Below are 23,242 nucleotides of genomic sequence, written 5' to 3'. Positions count from 1 at the left end.
GTAAAACAAAACCGACAGTAAATGGAATCAGAAAATAAATAAGTAGAACCTCACAAGAAGCACATAAATACAGAGACATAGTTCCCCACAAAAGCACCAATTAAAATACAAAATTTGGTGCCATAATACATGAAAAATCACCAGTATTGTTAAAATATATTAACTTATGACTCAAAAATAAGATCTCAAAATTATTTGTGATTCACATTTGTTATCTGTATACTGCGTGGAAAGAGGCCTAATCTTCAGTGTGAATTCTGTACCTAGTATGGTACTACGGCGGTAAACTATTTGTTCCATTTGGAGAATTTATCAAATGGAGATAGCTTCATGGTGATGGGTGGGAAATTATATACCATTCCTGCTCTCAGTGCACGGACCCTGAATAACTTTGCACTGTGCAGACCATGTGCGTGTGTCATTATCTCTGTGTGCTCACATGTATATCAATCCTATTAAGTCTGGAAGGTAATATTACTTTGCTGCCATTTCTCCCAGAACCATATACTGACCTAGTATCTTTCTACAATGTCTTCTACAAAGTTTTCTGAGCCATAAAGAAGGAGTTTAGATGGCAATATGTGATTTATGACAGGCAGATCCAAAGGCTTTCATTGTGCACATTGTCCAGATATAAATCTCTGTGTCTTAGTCCATCTACTGCATATGTGAACTTTTTATGATGGTGAAAAAAATACAATAAATCTACGGGTATGAGAATGGCATTGCAAAATCTTTTACTGATACATATTTAAGCAGATAATGCTGCCTGCTATCATCCCTATACTTAGGTACTTTGCCATGATAACAATGACAGAAATGTAGTCTGTCTCACTGAGTAACCCTCAAATCCAGTCAGACAGTGGTTGCTTAACCCCTTACAGGTGCCACTATTATAGCAGTATATCCTGTAGGCAGCTGACTGTGATCAAATAGTATAGACGTTGGTTTGTGTTTAAATTTTCCCACAGGAACCATGCAGAATAAGTTTAAGTAGCACCAACAATATTCTATAGGTGACAGGCAACTTCTTGTCCTCTCTATGTTCAACAGAAATGTAAGTGGTACCTTCCACAATAGAGCCATCATCAGTTAGTGCAGAACACTGAATAGCTTAGGAAAATGTCTGAATTCTTTGGAGGGGGTAGAATTCCATTAAGAAACTTTGGCCAAAAATATATATTAGATATAACCAATATTTTTAATTGGCGATTTAATTGCATGGCAAGAGATATATGTATCTAAGTAGGGCATTCTCTATTGTTAGTGATTTCATTTAAATTACTTCCATTTATGTTAAATACTAAAATGTAGACAGATTTTCAAAATGGTTTTGGCTATGCCAATTATTACTTACCTCTATCCTCTTGTCTTCCCATCTATGTTTAACAGCCTGATTCCAATGATAACCCCAACAAATGCTAAAATTATTTATATTTTTACTATTCCTCATTAAATCCTTCCCTCTATCTTTTCACTAACTCTATACTGTATATCTGTGGATTTAAGAATTTTTGCATGGCTTTGGTAAGACTTAAAAGCTAATATCCAAATATAATCTAATACATCCCTTTTTGTCTTTGGGGTACTCAGTATATCACCAGGAGGTTTTTTTCTTCTTCCTTTAATTATGAGTCCCATAATTTCTTTTTTTAATATATGAGTAATATTCCATTGGATATTGCACCACATATTCAGTAACCATTTTCCTATGTATGAACAGCTACACTTTTTTTAAAATTTTTAACTAATACAGCATGAATCAGGAATTGTCCCTAAAATATGATATGGACTCACTTGTCTATATGCCAATAATGGTATACCTGGATCTTGAGGTACAACATTCCCAGGTTCCCAAGGTAAAAATCATACTGCTTACAAAGGGTAGTCCTTCCAGTAGCAGTGGATAAGGATTCTTAGTACTCATCATGCTCTCTAGACTTGATGGTCATTTGTTTTATTTCCCTTTGCCAAACAAATAAGTGAGAGACAAAATCTCATTGTGATTTTAATATGCACATTCCTGATGGCTAGGAATGTTGACCTTTTCTTTCAGCGAAACTATCATTTGAATGGTCAGTTATGGTCATTACCGGAAAAGATTTGTATCTGAATACTAAAGGAATAACTATGGGACATCTATGGACATGAGAATTACAGAAAACAATGGAAGGGTAAGAATTCAGGAAGAGACCATAGAAAAAACAGCACCCAAACTTTGAATCTTATTTCAGATGTCGGCATTAAGCAATTTCATATATATATATATATATATATATATATATATATATATATATATATAACATCATATATGAGTGTATATACACGAGTATGTATATACACATACTCACAAATTTGTGGTTTCACCAGTAAAAAAGAGGCCAGCAAATTGCTGAATACAACTTTTATATGAATTTTAAAATCTTGTAGACCTTAAGGTGAAGATAAAGTAGGAAGCACTTAGCTTCATGGGCAGATTTGTGATAGGGGAAAAATATGATGACAGGAAAAGCAAAAAGTCTACAGCAAAGGAAATGTTCATGAGAAATGAATTCTCTAGGCATAAATTACTTTTGGTTCTCATAGATCTATGACATAAGAATTCATTCGTGCACTTACATCCACAAGCCAAAGTATTCTTAAACGAGTGATAACCTCATATGGCTCACTGTGTCATACACTATTTGAAAACAGAAAAATTGATGAAACCTCTACAAAACAATCTTAGTAGAACGCAGAGAGATAAAGAATATGAAATAACATTGCTGTTTTCAAAGAATTTAAACAGTCATCTCAAAGTCAAATCCTATATCTGACTTTTACATGGACTATTTAAGGCAGGTTCTCCGTCAGAGACATAGGAAGAATAAGGATAATGCAGGGCATTGTTAGGTTACATATCCTATTACATACAAATTGACAGAATAATTACAGATCAATGAGAATCCCCTGAGGCTGACTGAGTTTAAAAAGAGATGGAGAGAACTAATTGCCCTGAGCATATACAAAAATGCAGATATAAAATGAAACTGATTTATTTAACCATTGTTTAGATGATATTTATACTTCATTCTCTATAGGTACATATTCTGTTATATACTTTTAATTTCAGTTACATTACAATTTATATAACAGGGCTTTATTAGTTGAGGTGTTGAAGCTGGTTTTCTTAGAATATCCCATCATTGTGAGAGTTGGCAAATTTACTTTCTTCAGCCACCATTGAGGGGGCACTACTTTTGGCAACAGTAATTGCAGATACTTTCTTCAGTGATGATCATTAGCACTTCTGAATTGACCCATTATATATGCTATTTTCATTAGGATTGAGCAGTAGGCTCTAAAGGGGTTGGGTGGAGGAGAGTTGGGTATTATTCTGAATTATCAGAAACAGTTGACCTACAGGTGGATCCTCTTTGCTTCCAAATGCAGGTAGTGCTCAGAGGTCAGCATGAAGATAAGCCCATCCCACCCCCGGTTTGTTCTTCATGTGGAACAAAATTTTGATCCTCAAATCAACTACTCTTCAATCATTCCTTTTAGAATAATTGCTTATCAGATTGATAATGTTTAACATTTTGTAAATCCCAATCAAATCTGTTTTTGAAGAAACACCATTTTGTGAGACCAAGGGCTAAACTCCAACTCTAGGAAGAAAGTCACAAAGTTCACCTACACAAACATCATATGGCAACCCATCCCACTAGGCAACAGTCAGTCAGGCTACAATAATGGAGTCAAGATACATATAGATATCGTAAGACATCCTGCAGAGAATAGCTAACCATCCTGTTTATCAGTTGGGTTTGTTCCTGTGCTCTGTTCCAACAGAGTACAACAGAATGCAGTTTTAAAATATTAATTTATTGGCCCTTATGAAAATTCCCTAGTTTGTTTTCACCATAATAAAATCACTGAACCCCTAAACTGGGGGCTATCCCTCTGACATGATATAATGGGGACATTGAGATACCTGGAAATGGAAGTCATAATTAAAACCCTTACATATTTATGTCAGAATTGGCTTTAATAAGGCTTTCTGGGGTCCCTGAAATTTGTGGATAGCATTGTAATGAGCCACTTAAAAAGGTCTGTTTACCTTTTGGTAGATATTGAACTCTGCTTCTACCAACAGTTGATAGATAAGCCTTTTGTAGAATAAACATAATTCTGTTTCTAAAGTGTCTTTTCCTCTCATATATACTTATATAAACACAGCCTTCAGCAAATTTTTTTTAGTTATTACCCTTCACTATTAATCTTATTCAATTTCATTGTGTTACATTTAAGATTTGTAATAATAATAATTATTATTTATTACTTTTACTATTATGATGTTTATTCTTCTCTCATTCATTATACCTCATTTCCCTTCAACCACTCTATGAAGATCTCCCCAATACCTCTCCTCTAAGAGCAGATCCATTCCTCCTCTCATTCCTTTCAAAACAAAGCAGAACAAAATAAACAAAAGAGACGTTTTCATAAAGCATTTGTTTAGAGAACACCTAACTTTAGCATACAAAGTTACAGTAAGACTAGGACCAAAACCTCTCATCAAAGTTGGGAGAAGAAACCACCAGCGATTTTAACTGTTTCTGCTTTAAGCAACTGACAGCATGCCTTGTGATGAGTGGTATGTTTCCTTGTTAACAATTATTTTTAAATTTTATTTCTAGACTAATTTGAAGAATGGATTTAGAACTGCATTAATTCGAAAAAGATACTTTCTAGACAATACGGAGGAATCATTTTCCTTTCTGTACCCTCAACAATAACTAGATAGAATTGCAGATTGTTGCTCCAGTCAGTAGATCTGCTAAAGGAAGTAAGTCATAAAAGCGCTGTATGCTGCGTTGCCCCACCCGTCCTCCAAGGCTCCCGCCTCTAGCTCCCTGGTCTCAAGGAGAGACAATAAGGTGAAACTACAAAGAGAAAAATTCCATTAGGTTTTCAACTTCCTCTGGCACCAAGCTAAGAAGTGACACCCACCTTCACTAATTTCCTTTGCTTGCAGGAACAGAGTAGTTTTTTTCTCCTGCTTTCAGTTTCAGGATATTTTCAGAATGAATTAATAATTATATCAATAGTACAACTCCGCCTGCTTTTTCGGTATCTTGTTTTCTTGAAATATAGATTTTCATATGTGTTGTAAAGTAGGATTTGCTTTTCTAGATAAGTGTTCAGCTTTCATTGAGGAATCAGAGAAGTCATGAATCACTTCACATAACTTTAAAATGAAAAAAAATTTGTGGTTTTTAGTAGAATCCTAGTTTGTTTTTACTTTTTAACGTAAATTTAGATGTCATTTTTTAAAATGGAATGTGAATGTCTAACACAGGATATGTTTTGAATTCTGCAGTTCTTTAATGTACCTGCCAATATGTATATAAACACAGGATGCCGGGACACATTTTATAGGAGATACTTGCTTCCCTGCCATATAATTTGTCCTCAAGAATTAAGACAATTACAGTGTATGCGGGGGGGGGGGGATTACACTGACTTTACACAATTATTTGCCTTTTTTTCTTTTAATATTTATTACTAATTTTAGATGGTCAACTGAGCAGCTTTTTATGAAAGCAAAAAAAATTCAACATAATCTTTTGTGAAGTCATTTTGGTTATATCAGAGTATAGCATAGGATATTAGTAATTAATTTATAGCCAAAGAGCAAATGAAATGCCAGTGAATGGAAATTGACTAAATACTGAGGAAAGCTGGCTCAAGAAGGATCAGAGTGATAAGAAACCACCTTGAAAAGAAGAAGGATGAGAAATACACTCAGTTATGCAGACAGGTGGATTCTTGTTCATAGAAAAATGGTTCTTGCAAAACCAAGGGTAAAGCAACTCTATCTAGTACTTTGCAAAGTATGTCACAAAACCATCTTCATAGATGGATTGATGATGTGGTCTATCATTCAGTCCAGCAGGGAAAGACCAATGAAATGTGCCCAGACCAAGTGAGGAAACTGAGGCAGTTGTAGATATTATCTGAGGATAAATATATTGCAGCAGATAGACTATTACAGGGTCCAAAAATGATTCTTATTAAAATAGAATTTTATGTGAATGTATATATATATATGTGTGTGTGTGTGTGTGTGTGTGTGTGTGTGTGTGTGTGTGTGTGTATGTCTCCTAAATAGTAGATTCTGTATCCTGGATGAAATTTGAGTGAGGAAGCTTACACTTTCATTTTTAGGACATTTAAGTGTTTTGTTGCTGTTGCTGTTCTCGTTTCTGCTGAAAATATTTTCCCTTATACTTAGAGGGATCTGCCTATAGAATTTCAAAGGTATTTGCCAAATGCATTTAACACTGGCATTCTAATAATTAATAATTTTTAATTAAGATCTTCCCTTTTTAAACCTAGTTTCCCTTTCCAATAAACAACCATAATTGTTTTCATGAATTCTACCATCAAATATGATCTTTGTCTAAATTGATTTTTACTCTAATTCTCAACATCATCATAACAAAATAAAAGTGAATGTCAAATTCCTTGAAAATTCCCTTTCCCTGGTATTTCTGATATAGTTGTGGAGGTATGCTGAGATCTGTTGCCAGTCTTAAGAGGCAGGGGAATTCTGGAGCCAGGGGAAAAATTATTTCCAAGATCTCACAACATCGGGTGATAGAAATTGTGAGAAAATGACCTGCAGTTCAATCTAACATTTCTGTCTAAACATTATGTCATTGTTTTTGCTTCCTGTATTTCCTCTAGTAGCCAATTATTGGAGGACATAATTACTTGAACTAAAGACATCTGAGGAATCAAGTACTTTCTTTTACCTAAGTAGAAATGTTACATATCTTTGAACTTTGGAGTCAACCCTCAAACTGTAGACGCAATTGCTTAGTGTCTAATATCCTCTGAAGGTGGTAGCAGCTTTCAAAGATTTTGTATTACATTTTAAGGAAGCCAAGTATTATTATTTTGTATTGCCGTTAAAACCTCACTTTGCCCCAAAGTATTTCTCAGTCTTCAGGGAAATGAAAATCAGAAGGTCACTGAGAATCTGAAACCTCACACCAGTCAGAATGGCTTAGACCAAAAACTCAGGAGACAGAACATGTTGGTGAGCATATGGATCACTCAGATAATCACACAGAAAATTGGAGTAATGACCTTAAAAGCCAACTATACCAATTCTGGGCACATACCGAAAAGATGCTCCAACATACAACGAGGACACATGCTCCATTAAGTTCATAGGACTCTTATTTATAACAAGCAGAAGCTGGAAAATACTCAGATGCCATTCAACATAGGAATGGATACAGAAATGTGGTACATTTACATAAAAGAGTACTACCGACCTTTTAAAAAATGACTTCATGAAATTCTTAGGCAAATGAATGGAACTAGAAAATATCATTCCGAGTGACCAGACCCAGCCAGAACTGAACACATATGGTATGTATTCACTGATAAGTGGATATTAGACAAAAACAAGTCCAGAATATCCACGATACAACTGAAAGACCACATGAAGATCAAGAAGGTGGAGAACCAACGTATGGAAGCGTCACTCTCACTAAAAGGGTGGAACAAAATTATCATAAAAGTTAGAGGGTGAGAAGGAATTGGATGAAAAATAGGAGGAGGAGGAGAAGAAAAGAGGGGGGCACAATCAGGTATGGGAGGAGAATAGGTATATGTACAGATGTACAGATGGTCAGGAAATTGAACAGAGGAGTGTAGCATGGTGAACAGGTGTAGCCTCCAGAAAATCTCAAATGCAAGGAAAGCAGGGACCCAGTTGGGATGACTTTAGCTGAAATACCCAGAAATGGGGAGAGAGAATAAGGGGAAAATATAAAGAGGTTAGGTACAGTCTGAAATTGAGGGATAGGGCTACCCATCCATCTCACCAATATTAACCTGAAATTTCTCCTGTCTAAAGGAAAGGCAGGAACAAAAAGTGGAGCAGAGACTGAAGGAAAGGCCATACAGAGACTGCTTCACCTAAGAAACCATCCCTTAAAGGTACCAAACACAGATCCAAATGCTGAGGCATAGAAGTGTATCCTGATTGGAGCCTGATATAGCTGTCTGCTGAGAGGCTCTGCCAGAGCCTTACCAATACAGATGAAGATACTTGCAGCCAAACATCATACTGAACACTGGGACCCCAATTGAGGAGTTAGGGGAAGTCCTGTAGAAGCTAAAGTGTTTTGCAACCCCACTGGTAGAACCACAATATCAATGAACCAGAGTCACCAGAGCTCTCAAGGACTAAGGTATAAAGAAAAGAATGTACATAGAGGCACCCATGACTCCACAGGCATATGTAGCAGAGGATGACCTTATCTCACATTAATGGGCATGGAGGCACTTTTTCCTGTGAAGGTTCAATTCTAGGGTAATGAGTCTAGAGTTGAAGGCAGGGAGAAATCACTATCATAGAAGCAGGGGTGAAGAGAATGAGATGGGGGTGGTTTGTGGAAAAACCAGAAAGGGAGATGACATTTGAAATGGTCAGTACCTAAAAATCTGTTAAGGTAATCCACTTAAGAAAGTCATATAAATTCATATACACAAAGAAAAAAATCACAGAATCAGCTCCTTAGATGCAGAAAAAGCATTGAAAAAATACAACAATCACTCATGTTTAAAGTATTGGAGAAATCAGTAATCCAAGGCCATACCTAAACCTAATAAAAAGAACTTACTGCAAACCAACAGCCTTTATCAATTTAAATTGTAAGACAGTTGAAGTAATCTGACTGTAATGGGGCACACGACAAGGATGCTCCCTATGCTGATGAATATTCAATATATTACTCAAAGTGCTATCAAGAACAAAAAGGCAACATAAAGAGATCAAAGGGATATAAATTGGCAAATAAGAAATAAAGCTATCATTATATGCACAGGATTTGATACTATGCATAAGCAACTACAAAATTTCTACCAGAGAACTTTTCCAGCAGATTAACAATTTCAGTACTGTGGCCAGATATAAAATTAACTCAAATAAATTGGTAGCCTTCCTTTATACAAATGATAAATTGTCTAAGAAAGAAATTAGGGAAATAACTCCCTCTATAATAGCCACATGTAATATAAAATATCTTGGTAAATCTATCCAAACAAATAACTTCAAGACCTCCAGAAAGAAATTGACGAACGTCTCAAAAAATGGACAGATCTCCCATGCTCATGGATTGTCAGAAATAACAGAGTAAAAATGGCCATCCTATCAAAGACAATCTATACATTCAATGCAATCTCCCGCAAAATCTTAGCAAAATTCTTCAAAGACATGGAAAGAGCAAATGGTAAAAAAAAAAAAAAAACAAAAAAAAACAAGAATACCAAAATAATTCTTAACAATAAGAGAGATAGGGGAATCACCATCCTTGACATCATGCTCAACTACAAATATTGATGAAAACCACATGATATTGGTACAGAGACAAGTACATTGATCAATGTAATAGAATGGCCGAAGCAAATATAAAACCACAAACATAGGGAAACTGGATCTTTGACAAAGAAACCAAAAATATACAATGGAAAAAAGAAAGCATCTTCAATAAATAGTGATGTTATAACTGGTTCTCTGTACATAGAAAAATTAAAATAAACCTGTAATCGTAAATTTGTATAAAACTAAAATCCAAGTGGATCAGGGACCTCAATATAAAACCAGATATACTGAATCTAATAGAAGAGAACGTGTGAAACACCATGGGACTCATTGGTTCAGGGGGAAATTCCCTAAACAGAATGGCAATGACTTGAACTTCAAATCAAGAACTAGTAAATGGGACCTCATGAAAATGGAAAGCTAATGTAAGGCAAAGGACATATTCATTAAGACAAATCAGCAACTGTTGTTGTAAAAATAAAAAAATAAAATAAAAAAGTATGGTTGTCTTTTTTCCCCCACTAGGTCTAAACTGCGGTGCCCCCAAGATGTTTGCTAGACATCAGCAAGTCTCAGTCAGTAAAACATCTCACCTGCTTGGCCCCATCCCATATCATACTGCTAAAGGCCTCTCTCTGAGCCTGGCAGCAAATTCTTGAACTATCTAGTTCACAAGGCAGGTTTCCATGACAGAAACACACGTCACAACTCTGGAGCAGCCCAGACCAGTCACTGCACACTCAGTTTCTTACACTTAAATCAGTAAACATGAAAAAACACACAACACAATAACCTTTGACCCAATTGATAAGATATAATTGCCCACCTAAATATACAAAGTCCAGTACACATCCATCCCTTAAGAACATTAATAACAACATGTAAATATACAGAGCAGAATCTTAATGTCACCTGGCATATTGTCCTGCCATGGCTTCTCTCCCTTTCCCTCCTGTCTCTTCCTCCTTTCCATTCCAGTCTCCTCTGCTTCCTTCAAACTTCTCTCCCGTCCATCATTCCTTCTCATTCAATGACAGGCCTCCTTTTATCCTGCACCTACCCTTCACCTGTGTTTTACCAATGCAATGTGGAGAAGGTTCTGGTGAAGTCACCTGAGTCCTGAGTATGTGACTAGACAGCTTTCCTTGGGACAGTGGAATTAGCATCAAAATACAGATAACTCCAGGGCAAACCACAAAATTTTCCCCTTTTATCCAGTTAAAAGGCCTTTTCACTTAAATATAAATTGAGTAAATTTTTTACCATTCTTCAATTTATAAAACAAATGATACAGGTAACGCCGAGTCCATCAATTTTTCCATTAACTAAAGCTCCTAAAGTTTTTGTGAATTTACTATCCCTAAATTGGCCCCCAATCTTCCCTGCAAATCTTCCAAAATATTCTCAAAGCTTCAATTAATGGTAGGCTGTGGGTCTCTGCATCTCTTTCTGTATCAAGCTGTGTGGACCCTCTCAGAGGATACTCATCTTATGTTTCTGTCTGGAAGCATAGCAGAGTATTACTATAGTGAGGAATTGGTGAGATACATGAGATACATCTTAAGTTTTAGATTATTGTTTACCATTCCCTGGATATCTGATCAATCTTTGTCCCTGCATTTCTTGTAGATAGGACATATTTTGTGTAGAAATTTTTCAATATTGGGTGGTCTCTTTGTCCTTCCACTTACAATCCTGCCTGGAAACTGGAATTAGCCATTCAGCCTCCATTCCTCTGAAGACAGGAATTTAAATTATAACATATTCTTATCTCTTCTATACTTTAATTATCTACTGACCTGGTGTGCTTCTGTCCTTGGGCAATCCAGGCACCCTTGTATAACAACCTTGAATGCAAAGAATTAAGCTGTGCTCAGCCAGGTTCTTTAGAGAGCAACATGGTCTTCATGAGTATTGGATAAGAAGCCATCGCCAGAGAAGATTTTCAGAAAAATAACTCTTTTTTTATTGGGGTTAAGAAGAGTTATATCAACTTGGGTAGAAGATAAGTGTTTGTAGAGTGAGTATACCTCTTAGCTGTGGCTGAACTTCTATGAATGCTTTATTTGAACAAAGAATTCTAGGTGCTTCTATATCCTCATACTGAGAGAGAAAGTTTCAGCACTTATTTAGTCATCAGACAAAGTAACTACCTAAAGGGTGATGTAGATAAGATTGTAATTTCTATGTGCTCTGGCACATTCAGGCCCAGAGCAAGATGGAAAACAGTCCTAATCCTGTTGATCTCAGAATGAGATTTTCATGGTTTGGACAGGTGATAATCTCACTCTTGCTCCAGAGAAGCTCTGTCAGTGAACTACTTCTATCTTCAAAATTATGTTGTAACATCTGCATACTGAAATTGACAAAGAAAAAATAATGTTTCAAATAAAATTATTAGTTGCAAATACCCATTTAAAAATATTCTTACTTGAGATCAATCTTTAGTAAATTTAGAATGGAAATGAACTATGAACAAGAAAAACAGTTAATCTGAAACAGGATAAATTATTATTATCTACACACCCAATACTTAAAAAAATATAAAGAACTGTACATACAAAAGAAATAACACAGTCAACGTTTAGGATATATGCATGGCACAAGCTGAAGAATCTGTGGTTAGATTTGTTTCTTGAAATTACTACTATTACTTCTGTTATTCATACTGTGACCTTCACTGTTAAAACTTCACATACAATAATCTAGATCTACTTGCATATAAATATAATGTCAAAAACAGCTGAAGAGAGTGATAATCACACCTGGAGCAGGAGAGTAATTAATATTGATATGATTTGGCCCTGAAATTTCTTTTGTTTTTCTTTTTTTTCATCTTTATTAAGTTGGGTATTTCTTACTTACATTTCAAATGTTATTCCCTTTTCTGGTTTCCATGCCAATATCCCCCAAACCCTCCCCCTCCCATTCTATATGGGTGTTCCCCTCCCAACCTTCCCCCCATTATCACCTTCCCTCCAAGAGTCCCCTAAACTGGGGGGACAGCCTTGGCAGGACCAAGGGCTTCCACATCCTCTCTTGCCCTTAGTAGGTTATTTATTGCTACCTATGCAGTTGGAGCCCAGGGTCAGTCCATGTATAATCTTTGTGTAGTGGCTTAGTCCCTGGAAGCTCCGGTTGGTTGGCACTGTTGTTCATATGGGGTCTCAAGCCCCTTCAAGCTCTTTCAGTCCTTTCTCTGATTCCTTCGACAGGGGTCCCATTCTCAGTTCAGGGATTTGCTGCTGGCATTTGCCTATGTATTTGCTGTATTCTGGGTGTGTCTCTCAGGAGAGATCTACATCTGGTTCCTGTCAGCCTGCACTCCTTTGCTTCATCCATCTTATCTAGTTTGGTGGCTGTGTATGTATAGGGCATATATGGGGCAGGCTATGAATGGGTGTTCCTTCATACCTTTACCAACACTTTGCATACCCTGTATTTGGTCTCCTATTATCCATTACCTTTTAATAATGTTTTCTCTGATGGTTTATATATGCTCCACCAAGGAACCTTCACATTAGAATGTATCATCATGTTGAAGTAGGTGTGTAACTGTGGATATGGCTTTAAAACCCTTTTCCTAGGTGCCTGGAAGCCAGAATTCTGCTAGCAGACTTTAAATGAAGATTGAGAACTATCACCTCTGCCTACACAATGCCTGTCTGGGTGCTACCATGCTCTTCCCTTCCTGATAAAGGACTGAACATCTGAATCTATATGCCAGCCCCGATTAAATGTTGTAAATTATAAAACTTGCCTTGGCTAATATCCACTTATATTTTTGGTTGTGAGCCTAGCCTTTAACGGCTGAGCCATCTCTCCAGCCCTAATATCCACTTATTAGTAAGTACTTACCATGTACATCCTTTTCAGTCTGAGTTACTTCACTTATATTGATATTCTCTAGTTGCCTCTATTTGCCTGCAAATTCCATGGAATTCTTGTTCTTAATAGGTTAGTTTATTGATTGCAGATTTTAGCACCTTGCAAGCCCACCAGAAATGTAACAATATTCCCCTTCCAACAAATCCTCCCCAACATGTGCTGTCACCTGAGTTTTTTCATTGACCATTCAGATTAATGTGAGGTAGGATCTCAATGTGGATTTGATTTTCATTTCCCTGATCACTACGGACTTTTCTGATTACTCTAAATGCTTCTCAGCCATTCAAGAAGCCTCTGCTGTGAATTTGCTGTGATGAACCCCATTATTTGATTGGGTTGATTGTTTCTTGGTGGTTAGCTTCTTGTGTTCTTTATATACTTTGGATATTAGCCCTCTATCAGATGTGGATTAGTGAAAAAATTTTCCAAATCTATTGGTTGCTGATTTTCCCTATTGACTATGTCCTTTGCCTTACAGTTTCATGACATGCCATTTATCAATTATTTATCTTAGAAGTAGAGCCACTGGTGTTTTGTTTAGGAAATTTCACCCTGTGCCAGTAAGTTCCAGGTTGTTTCCCAGTTCCTCTTCTATTACATTCAGTGTACCTAGTTTTAGTGGATATTAGCAAAAAAAGGACCATATACCCAGGATACAATCCACAAAACTCAAGAAGGTTAACAAGTCAAAGGGTCCAAGTTAGGATGACTCAATCCTACTTAAGGCGGAGAAGGAAACAATTATAGGGGAGGGAGGGCAGGTCCTGAGAGTGGAAGGGAACAGGGAAGGAAAGATGGCAAAATGATCAGGTATGTGGGGGACTAGAATGAAGTCTTGTTGGCCAGAACGAAGAATGGAAACAGGCAACTTCAAGAAGTAGGAGGTGGGGGGACATTCTAGAACATACCAGAGACCAGGGAAGTGAGAGACTCACAGGATTCAAAGGCAACAGCCTTAGATGAGATTTCTTATAGTCAGGTGAGGGTACTTCTAGAGTACACATTCAGTAGAAAACAGGGCAACAAGTTGACAGATGGGGTTGCCATCCCACTGTCAGAAAAGCTGGACCAGAATTGTCCCTGTCTGAAAGAATTGCAGGGACAAAAATGGAGAAGAGCCTGAGTCAAAGATGGTCCAGTGACAGGCCAAAATTGAATACAGCTCAAGGGTAGACTCCAAGGTCTGACTCTATTTCTGAAGCTAGGGTATACCATACTTAAAAATGAGCTCAACATGACTGCCCTCCAAAGGGCCCAACAAGCAGCTGAGTGAAATGCAGATACTTATACCCAATGAATGGACAGAAACTGGTAAACCCCATAGGTTCTTTAGGGAAAAGCTGGAAGAAGATGAGGAGTTTGGTGACCCTATTGGAAGACCAGAAGTCTGAACTAACCTGGAATGCTGAGATTTCTCAGACACTTTTCCACTAACCAGGAAGCAAAAACCATGCTGATATGAGACCCACAACACATATACAGCAGAGGATGGCCTGGTCTGGACTCAGTAGGAAAAGATGCAACTAACTCTCAAGTGAACTGAGGCCTAGGGGAAGGGAAGTTTTGATAGTGTGGTCATGCAGGGATATCCTCCGGAAGAAAGGGAAGTGAATTAGGTATGGGATGAGGAACAGTCAGTGGACAGACTGGAAGGGGATAAAGACTTAAATATTAAAAATATAAAGAATTAAAAAAAGATTTTTCATGGAGATTGTACTCAGTAGTAAAAGCCTAAGATAGAAGTTGGCACCAGGGAATGGAGTATTGATATCATAGGCCTGGACATGCTTTTGTGGAATAATCTAGATTGAAGGGCTTTACAAAGCAATGGGATTCTTAAGTTGGACTTAATGGAATATCCTAGTAAGAATACATAGACTTCATTCCTGAATATGATTTGAAGTGTACCAACGTGTTCCAAGAGCTTTTAGTGTAGTAGAATTTTAGAATGTTGCCTTGCATTAATTTTTTCTGACATTTTGGTGGGTGAAGAATGTGGCTGCTTTTTGCCCATTTATGAGTAGCCAACTTGAGGCTAAGGTAAAGAGATTTATATTAATTGCATTGACAAAGGAAGTCTCAAAGAAGCCCAGGACATTGCTTTTTAATTAAGTCTAATGAACCGCATTTTGAACAAATGCAGCAAGAATAGAAAGAAAAAAAAATGAAATAGATGGTTCAAGTATTACGGGACACCAGAAAGTGAAAAGAACGTAAATCCTATGTTCTAGGAAATAACAGACTAAGGGATCTAGTGTCAAGATCATACATAGTTCAGTTTAGAAACAAGCATGGTGGTACACAATATTCATCAGAGAAGCCAAAGCCAAAAGTATCTGGAAATGCAATGTCAGGGTGGGACCAATCAGGTTCTACCTAAAGAAAAGCCAGAATAGGCATGGTGGTATATGCCTTTAATCTCAGCATTATATGAGACAGTGCCATGAAAATCTTGAGGTCAAAGTCAATCTACAAAACTGGTTCCAGGAAAGCCAAGCTTACACAGAGAAGGAGTTGTGAAAACAGAAAGCTGGGATTAGAGCAAGGGAGGCCACCTTCCAGCCCACTAAAGCAGCACAACATGGTAGCTTCAGCCATGTGTCTCTGGCTTTAGGATGAAAAGTAGAAGGAAACAATGCAACAATTAATGCCGTTTAGCTGGGGATAACACATTAGCAGTGATTAAGAATAGACTAGCATCACTGAGGGGAAACCTCCTGGGAAGTGTTTTTTGAGGGCAAAAAGAAACTGTCTTCCAGAGATAGCCAAGGATGTATGTAGTGCTGCAGCTGTACTTGGTAATGTGTAAGAGTCACCCGGGTGGTACTGGTTTTGAGGTCATAAAGAGGTCATGGAGAACAGGTGAACCTTGTCACTCTAAGAGATCATGAAAAGTCATTGGTGAATGTACAGCCTCAATTGTAGTTGACAGCCCAGGAATGAAGGAGTCATGAAAAGAATTTGAGGCTTAGCACCATTAAGAGAGCCTATGAGAGGCTGTTGGTGAAGACTAGTTGCATTAGAAGACACTTGAATATTGGAGATACCAGTACCATGGGCTGTTCACCAAGAACAGTGGCAGTGGAGTGGATTAATCTGAGTTTAGAGTACTACAGTGTGCAAATCTACAGAAGTAAGGCCAGCAGTAGGAGAAACCTAGACGATTTTGGGTGGATCCCAGACATTGTAACAAAAATCTGTAGCATGAAAGCTTCCTTGGACACTATAAGATTTTGAGGTGCCAGAGCCATAGGATATCTCATGAGGAAAAGGTTATTGCCTCAGCCCAGGAGAAAGAAGTTTGTTGCAGAGAACAAAGGTAAAATTTGATTTAAAGGTCTGAAGACCACTTTGACATCACAGATGAATATGCAGAGTTTGAATGTTGTCCAGCTGGTTGCCTGTCTAGCTTTGGCGATTACACTTACGTGATTGGATGAATCTCAGAAGAAATCTTAAACTTAGACTTTCAATATTATTGAGACTGCTATAGACTAGGGGAATTTTGAAGTTGGACTAAGTGTATTTTGCATTATGCTATATTTAAGTATCATCCACATAGACACACGTGTTTGAATATGGTGATGGGACCACTGGGTGAAATGTGACGGTTTTTTATGCCAGGCTTCATGGAAGGAAGAATTATGTTAGCAGCCTATAGACAAAGAGATAGAACTCTGAGGTCTTCCTGAAACCAGTAGAAAAAAAGCATGTCAGTGACCAATTATGGGTCACTAGATGAAAGAGTTCATATTTGAATTCCAAAAAGATAAGTATGGGAAAGACATTGAAATTGGAGGTATAGAACCCAATGTAAGGCTTATGATTTAGAGTAAACCACAGCAAGTAAGACACCCCAACTTTTGAGACATACACTCTTCAGATTAAGATATTGAATAATTCCCTTTTGTGTGTGTGTGTGGGGGGGATGTTTTAAATTTTGTTCTTTAATCATTTCAAGATAAATACAAGCATGTTGTGCAGATTTATGATAGGAAAAATAAAACAAATGTGATAGGGAAATCAAAGAACTTACAGCAAAGTAGATTGCCTTTAACAAAATGTATTTTCAGCAGAAACTCTTTAGTCATCCTAGATCGAAGACACATATTTCATTCTAGGCCTTTAAAGCACAAGCCAAGAGTTGCTTGAAGTAGTGATTGCCTCTATTTTGACAGAGCCATGTAGCTTTCGGCAAAACAGGAAGGCTGATGGAAACACCTACAAAAAGTTTGTAGTAGAATACAGAGGGATTGCGTGTATGAAATAATTGCTGGACATTGAAGGAATCAGAGAAAGAACTGAAAGAGCTTGAACGGGCTTGAGACCCCATATGAACAACAATGCCAACCAACCAGAGCTCCCAGGGACTAAGCCACTACCTAAAACTATACATGGACTGACCCTGGCCTCCACTGCATAGGTAGCAATAAATAACCTACTAAGGGCACCAGTAGATGTGGAAGCCCTTGGTCCTGCCAAGACTGTCCCGCCAGTTAAGGGGACTCTTGAAGGGATGGTGATAATGGGGGGAGTTTTGGGAGGGGAACACCCATATAGAATGGGAGGGAGAGGTTTTGGGGTATGTTGGCATGGAAACCGGAAAAGGGAATAACATTTAAAATGTAAATAAGAAATGCCCAATTTAATAAAGATGAAAAAATGGATTGAAAGAAATATTGCCATCAGCACATACAGCCTGCAAAGTTAAAAGTGAAATTGATTTATCAGATCATTGCTCATGAGATATTTATACTACATGCTACATTGGCTCATTTTGTTTATTCTTTTATTGCTGTACAGTCAGTGACTGACCAGACCTCTGAGGAAGAATGGCTCAAGAAGGAGCAGAGTGGAATAAAATCATCTTGAAAGGAGGAAAGATAAGGAACACTCCGATATACAGACAGGTTGATTCATGCTTATATATAAATGGTTCCAATAAAAATAGAATATGTGCAAAATGTACATATAACATAAATAGAAGGTTCTGCATCCTGAAAGAAATTTGATTGGGAAACAACTGTATTTTTAAAACATTTAAGTGTTCTGTTGTTGCTGCTGTCTTTGTTTATTCTGTGATTGTTTTCCGTTTCATGATTGTAGCTCTAAAGCTTTTTACATGTTTAAAAAAATGACCTATGTGTGTGTCAATCCAATAATTCAAGTTTTTTTTTCAGAAAGAAGATCTTCCCTTTTCAAAGATATCTCCTCTTGCCAATAAACAACCCTAGTATTTTTTTTAAGAATTCTACCATCAAATATGAATTTTGCCTAAAAGGATTAATTTCCTCCTTTTCTAAGCATCACAAAACCAAATGTCAGACTTCTTGAAAATTTCCTTTAATGGGAATTTGTGATCTAGGTGGGGAGGTAGGCTGAAATCTGTGGCCAGTCTTAAGAGCCAGGGAAATTCTGGAGACCAGTGAAAAGAGGAATGTCCTAGTCCTCAAACGTGCAGTAACACAAATTTTGTGAAATGTTCTGAATTTCATTCTAATATTTCTGTCTTATTAATGTGTCATTCTTTTTTTTCTTTACATAATTGCCTCCTAGAGCCAAATATTGTACAGCAGAGTTATAAAAAACTATTGACATCTGATGAGTAAAGTACATTCTCTTATCTAAGTAAAAGTTTGCATATCTTTGGGCTCTTGCAGTCAAGCCTTAACCTGTGGACATAACTGTTTAGACTCTAATATTCTCTGAAGGAGATAGTAACTTTCAAAACATTATCTTATATGTTAAGAACACTGAGGTTTATTATTAGTTTATTCAATTGTCATGACAACTCCTCGTTTTCCTATGGGATTTCTCAACATTTAAGAGTATTGAGTAGTATTCCAGAGACACAGGGTTCAATTAGAATCACCTATATGTTTCTTTACCATGATCTGTGAGGCCAATTACAGGGTAGCTGAAGCATTCACCCTAATGGACTCTTGAGGCCCTGCAGACATGTGTTCATAGACATACTCAAACAATAATACACAGTAAGCACAAATAAAATAGTCCTTTTACATATCTATTTAAATACTGAAATTGGTATACTTTTAAAGAAAAGAGCATCTCCTTGAAAAATTCTTTCAAATAAAACTGATGATGGTTTTGGGATATCATTCCATAACTTCAGATGGTGGGCAATACCCCAATTATATCTATCTATGATATTAATATTATGTTTATGTGACAAAAGAATCCATGACTATACATGCCCCCTTGCTAAAATATTCCCTGAGAAAATTAATCTGCTCTGTTTTTTTGAGACAGCATTGAGGTTCGCTGAAGCAAATGCCTAAGTAATTCAGTGTAGAAGGAACTAGGGATATTCCCTGACAAGCAATTCTTGTTTATTACCTAATGAAAGATGGTAATTCCTTTTATATATATATATATATATATATATATATATATATATATATATATGTACATATATATATATATATATATATACACATATGTATATATGAGGCCACCAGGTTTCACTCATGAAGAATATTATGCTCTATATAAAAGTATCATATTTCTTAATTTTTAAAAGTGAGACCTGGACAACATGTATGAAGCTGGGATTTAAGGAACAAAAGTAATGTTGAGAAAGGATAATAAACTAGAGCCTTCTGTTTTATTAATATATGCTCATTCGGGGGATATTCTAGATTTAGCTATAAAAAAGCCTATTTTATTTCTTTTATTGGCATTTTTCATTTATATTGCAAATATTATCCTTTTTCCTCATTTCCCTTCCAAAAGCCTACTATTTCCTCCTGTTTCTAAGAGGGTTCTCCACTGCCTACCAGCTACTCTTTCCTCCCTCACTTACCTGACATAACCTGACACTGGAAAATCAAGCTTTTACAGGACTAAGGGTATCTCCTTCCATTGATGCCTGCCAAGGATGTCCTCTGCTACTTATGCTGCTGGAGTCATAGGTCCATCCCTGTGTAATCTTGGGATGGTTCTTTAGTCCCTGAAAAGTCTGGAGCGGCCCTGTATGGTTAATATCGTAGTTCTTCTTATTAGGTGGTGAACCCTTCAACTACTTCAGTCCCTTCTCTAATTCTTCCACTGGGACTCCATTCTCACTTCACTGGTGTCAGCAAACATCTGCCTCTGTATTTCTCAGGCTTTAGAAGAGACTCTCAGGAGACATCCATATCAGACTCTTGTCACATTACACTTCTTCCAAAATAAAATATGTTCTATTTTAGGTGGATTTATATGGGAAGGAATTCCAGGTGGGGCAATCTGTTCATGGTCTTCCCTTCAGTCTCTGCTCAACATTTTGTTTCCATATTTCATGCTGCAAGAATGACTGGCACATCGGAAATTTGGTCTTTCTTCTTCTTGAATTTCTTGTGGACTCTGAATTATGTCTTGGATATTGCAAGCTTTTCAGCTAATATCCACTTATAGTAGAAATTTCCACTTCTGCCCTGGGAGAATCCAGGTTCCCTTGCTTTTCAACCTGGAATAGAAAGAATGAAGCTTAGCAGGGCCTGTTGGTTTAGAGAGGAGCATAATCTGCATAAGTGTTTGATAAGTGGCCTTATCCAGAGATGGTTTTTCAGTGAAATAACTCTCGTTTATTTGGGGTAAGAAGAGTTAGATAAACTGAGGAGATAGATGTTTGTAAGGTGAATATACCTCATTGACTGTGCATGAACTGTTTGGAATACTTTAGTTGAATGAAGAATTCTGAGTGCTTCTACATCCTCATGGTGTGAGAGGAAGTCTGATGAGTAATTTGGACACCAGACTTAGTAACTACCACAAAGATGATGGAGGTGGGTGCATAGGTCTATGTGCTCTCATACATGTAGGCCCACAGGAAGATTGAAAGCTGTCCTACTCCTGATGATTTTCAGGGTTTGTACAAGTCATGACTTCACTCTTGTTCCAAACTTGCTCCCTCAGAGCATTCTCTTCTGGACCCCAAATCAATTCTCTAACATTTCCATACTGAAGCTAACAAAGACAAAATAATGGGTCCAATAAAATTATTAGTTTCAAATAACAGGTACAAAATTATTTTACTTAAGGACAATATTTGTTAAATATCAAAATGAAATAAACTACGCAAAGGAAAGTTACTACATTTAAAAAGTGATGAATGATTTTGCTTTCTCTATACATCCAATATTTATAAAATATAAAGAACTGTAAATACAACTGAAATAACATATTCAATTTTGATAAGATATGTGATGGCACAGGTAGAGAAATCAGTTGTATAATATACCATTTGCTTCACTCAATTGCTATTGTTACTTCTGTCATTCCTACTATGGTCTTTAGTGTTATTCATTCATGTATCAGAATCCTGTTCTATATTGCATATAGTTATAATGTCAAGTACAGCAGAAGAGAATGATATCACACCTGGTTATTGGACTAATTAATATTTATATGATACTGAAGTTTCTTACTTAATGCCTTTTCCAACTGTATGTACCCTGAATTCTGAAATATTATCACATTCTAAGAAAGCTGGCCTAGAGGAGTCATGGCACATATAACAATATTAAATTTGTCAATGTACAAAATGTGACTTTTTGTCAACAGGGGAAACATTTAACTAAAGCTTTTGACAAAAGAAAAAGAAAAAAAATTATCTAAATGTTTGAGATAATTGGGGGTCTTATAAGAACTTTGCAATTGTTGACATTTGGAATGTTAAAGATCTAGAACCTTGGCCTTTTAGTACACTTATAAGCAACTTAACACTCAATTCTGTCTCACTTAACAAACTTTCAATTAGATGGTAAAGCTTTGGGAATGTATTACCAGACCACTAGCTGAATGAAAGGAACATAATAATTAAGACTATCATCAAGAGTTATAAAAAATCTATGGTATATATTTTCACCCTTTCCATAACACTTCAGTTGATTTCACTTGAAATCATATTGTTAAACACTACTATATTATTTTTTACAATGTGGCTATACATGTCTGTGTAATTACTTTAGTGTTAGAACATGTAAACTAGTCACCCCAAATCTCTTTTCCCATATGCTGACATTCATACTTGGCTAGAGTAAATAATCTCTTCTCTTTCTATTTTTAACTTTTATTTTTCTTGGATATTTGTATGTATTTATATTTCAAATGTTATCCCCTTTCCCCCATGCGCCATCCCCATTCTTCTGTTGAAGGACATCTGGGTTCTTTCTAGCTCCTGGCTATTATAAATAAGGTTACTATGAACATAGTGGAGGTTGTGTTCTTGTGATATTGTGTAGCATTAATTGGATGTATGACCAGAAGTAGTATATCCGGGTTGTCTAGTAATAATACATCCAATTTTATGAGGAACATCCAGACTTCTTTCCAGAGTAGTTGAATCAGCTTGCATTCCCACCAACAATGGAGGAGGGATCCTATTTCTCTACATCCTCTCCAGGATCTCTTTTCACCTTAAATTTTATCTTAGCCATTCTGACTGATGTGAGGTGGAATTTCAGGGTTGTTTCTGTTAACATTTTCCTGGTGATTAAGCACGATGAACTTTTCTTTAGGTGTTTCCCAGCCATTTGATATTCTTCAGTTGAAAATTCTTTGTTTAGCTCTGACCCCCAATTGTTAATACAGTTATTGGAGTCTCTGGAGTTGAACTTCTTGTGTTATTTGTTTATGGTGAATATAATTCATCTCTCAGATATAGGATTGGTAAAGATATTTTCCCAATATGTTGGTTGCCATTTTGTCCAATTAACAATGTTATTCGCCTTACAAAAGCTTTCCAAATTTATGAGGTCCCATTTGCTTGTTCTTGACTTAGAGCATAAGTCATTCATGTTCTGTTCATGACATTTTCTCTACTCTTCATATGTTCGAGCCTATTCTCCTCTTTTTCTTCTATTAGTTTGAGTGTATCTGGTTTTACGTGAAGGTCATTGTTCCACTTGGACATGAGTTTTGTACACAGAGATAAGAATGGGTTAACTTGTCTTCTTCCACCTCCAG

Source organism: Rattus norvegicus, chromosome 1 (genome assembly GCF_021556685.1).
Source record: "Rattus norvegicus strain SHRSP/BbbUtx chromosome 1, alternate assembly SHRSP_T2T, whole genome shotgun sequence".
Classification (NCBI taxonomy): Eukaryota; Metazoa; Chordata; class Mammalia; order Rodentia; family Muridae; genus Rattus; species Rattus norvegicus.
This window is presented reverse-complemented; position numbering follows the sequence as displayed.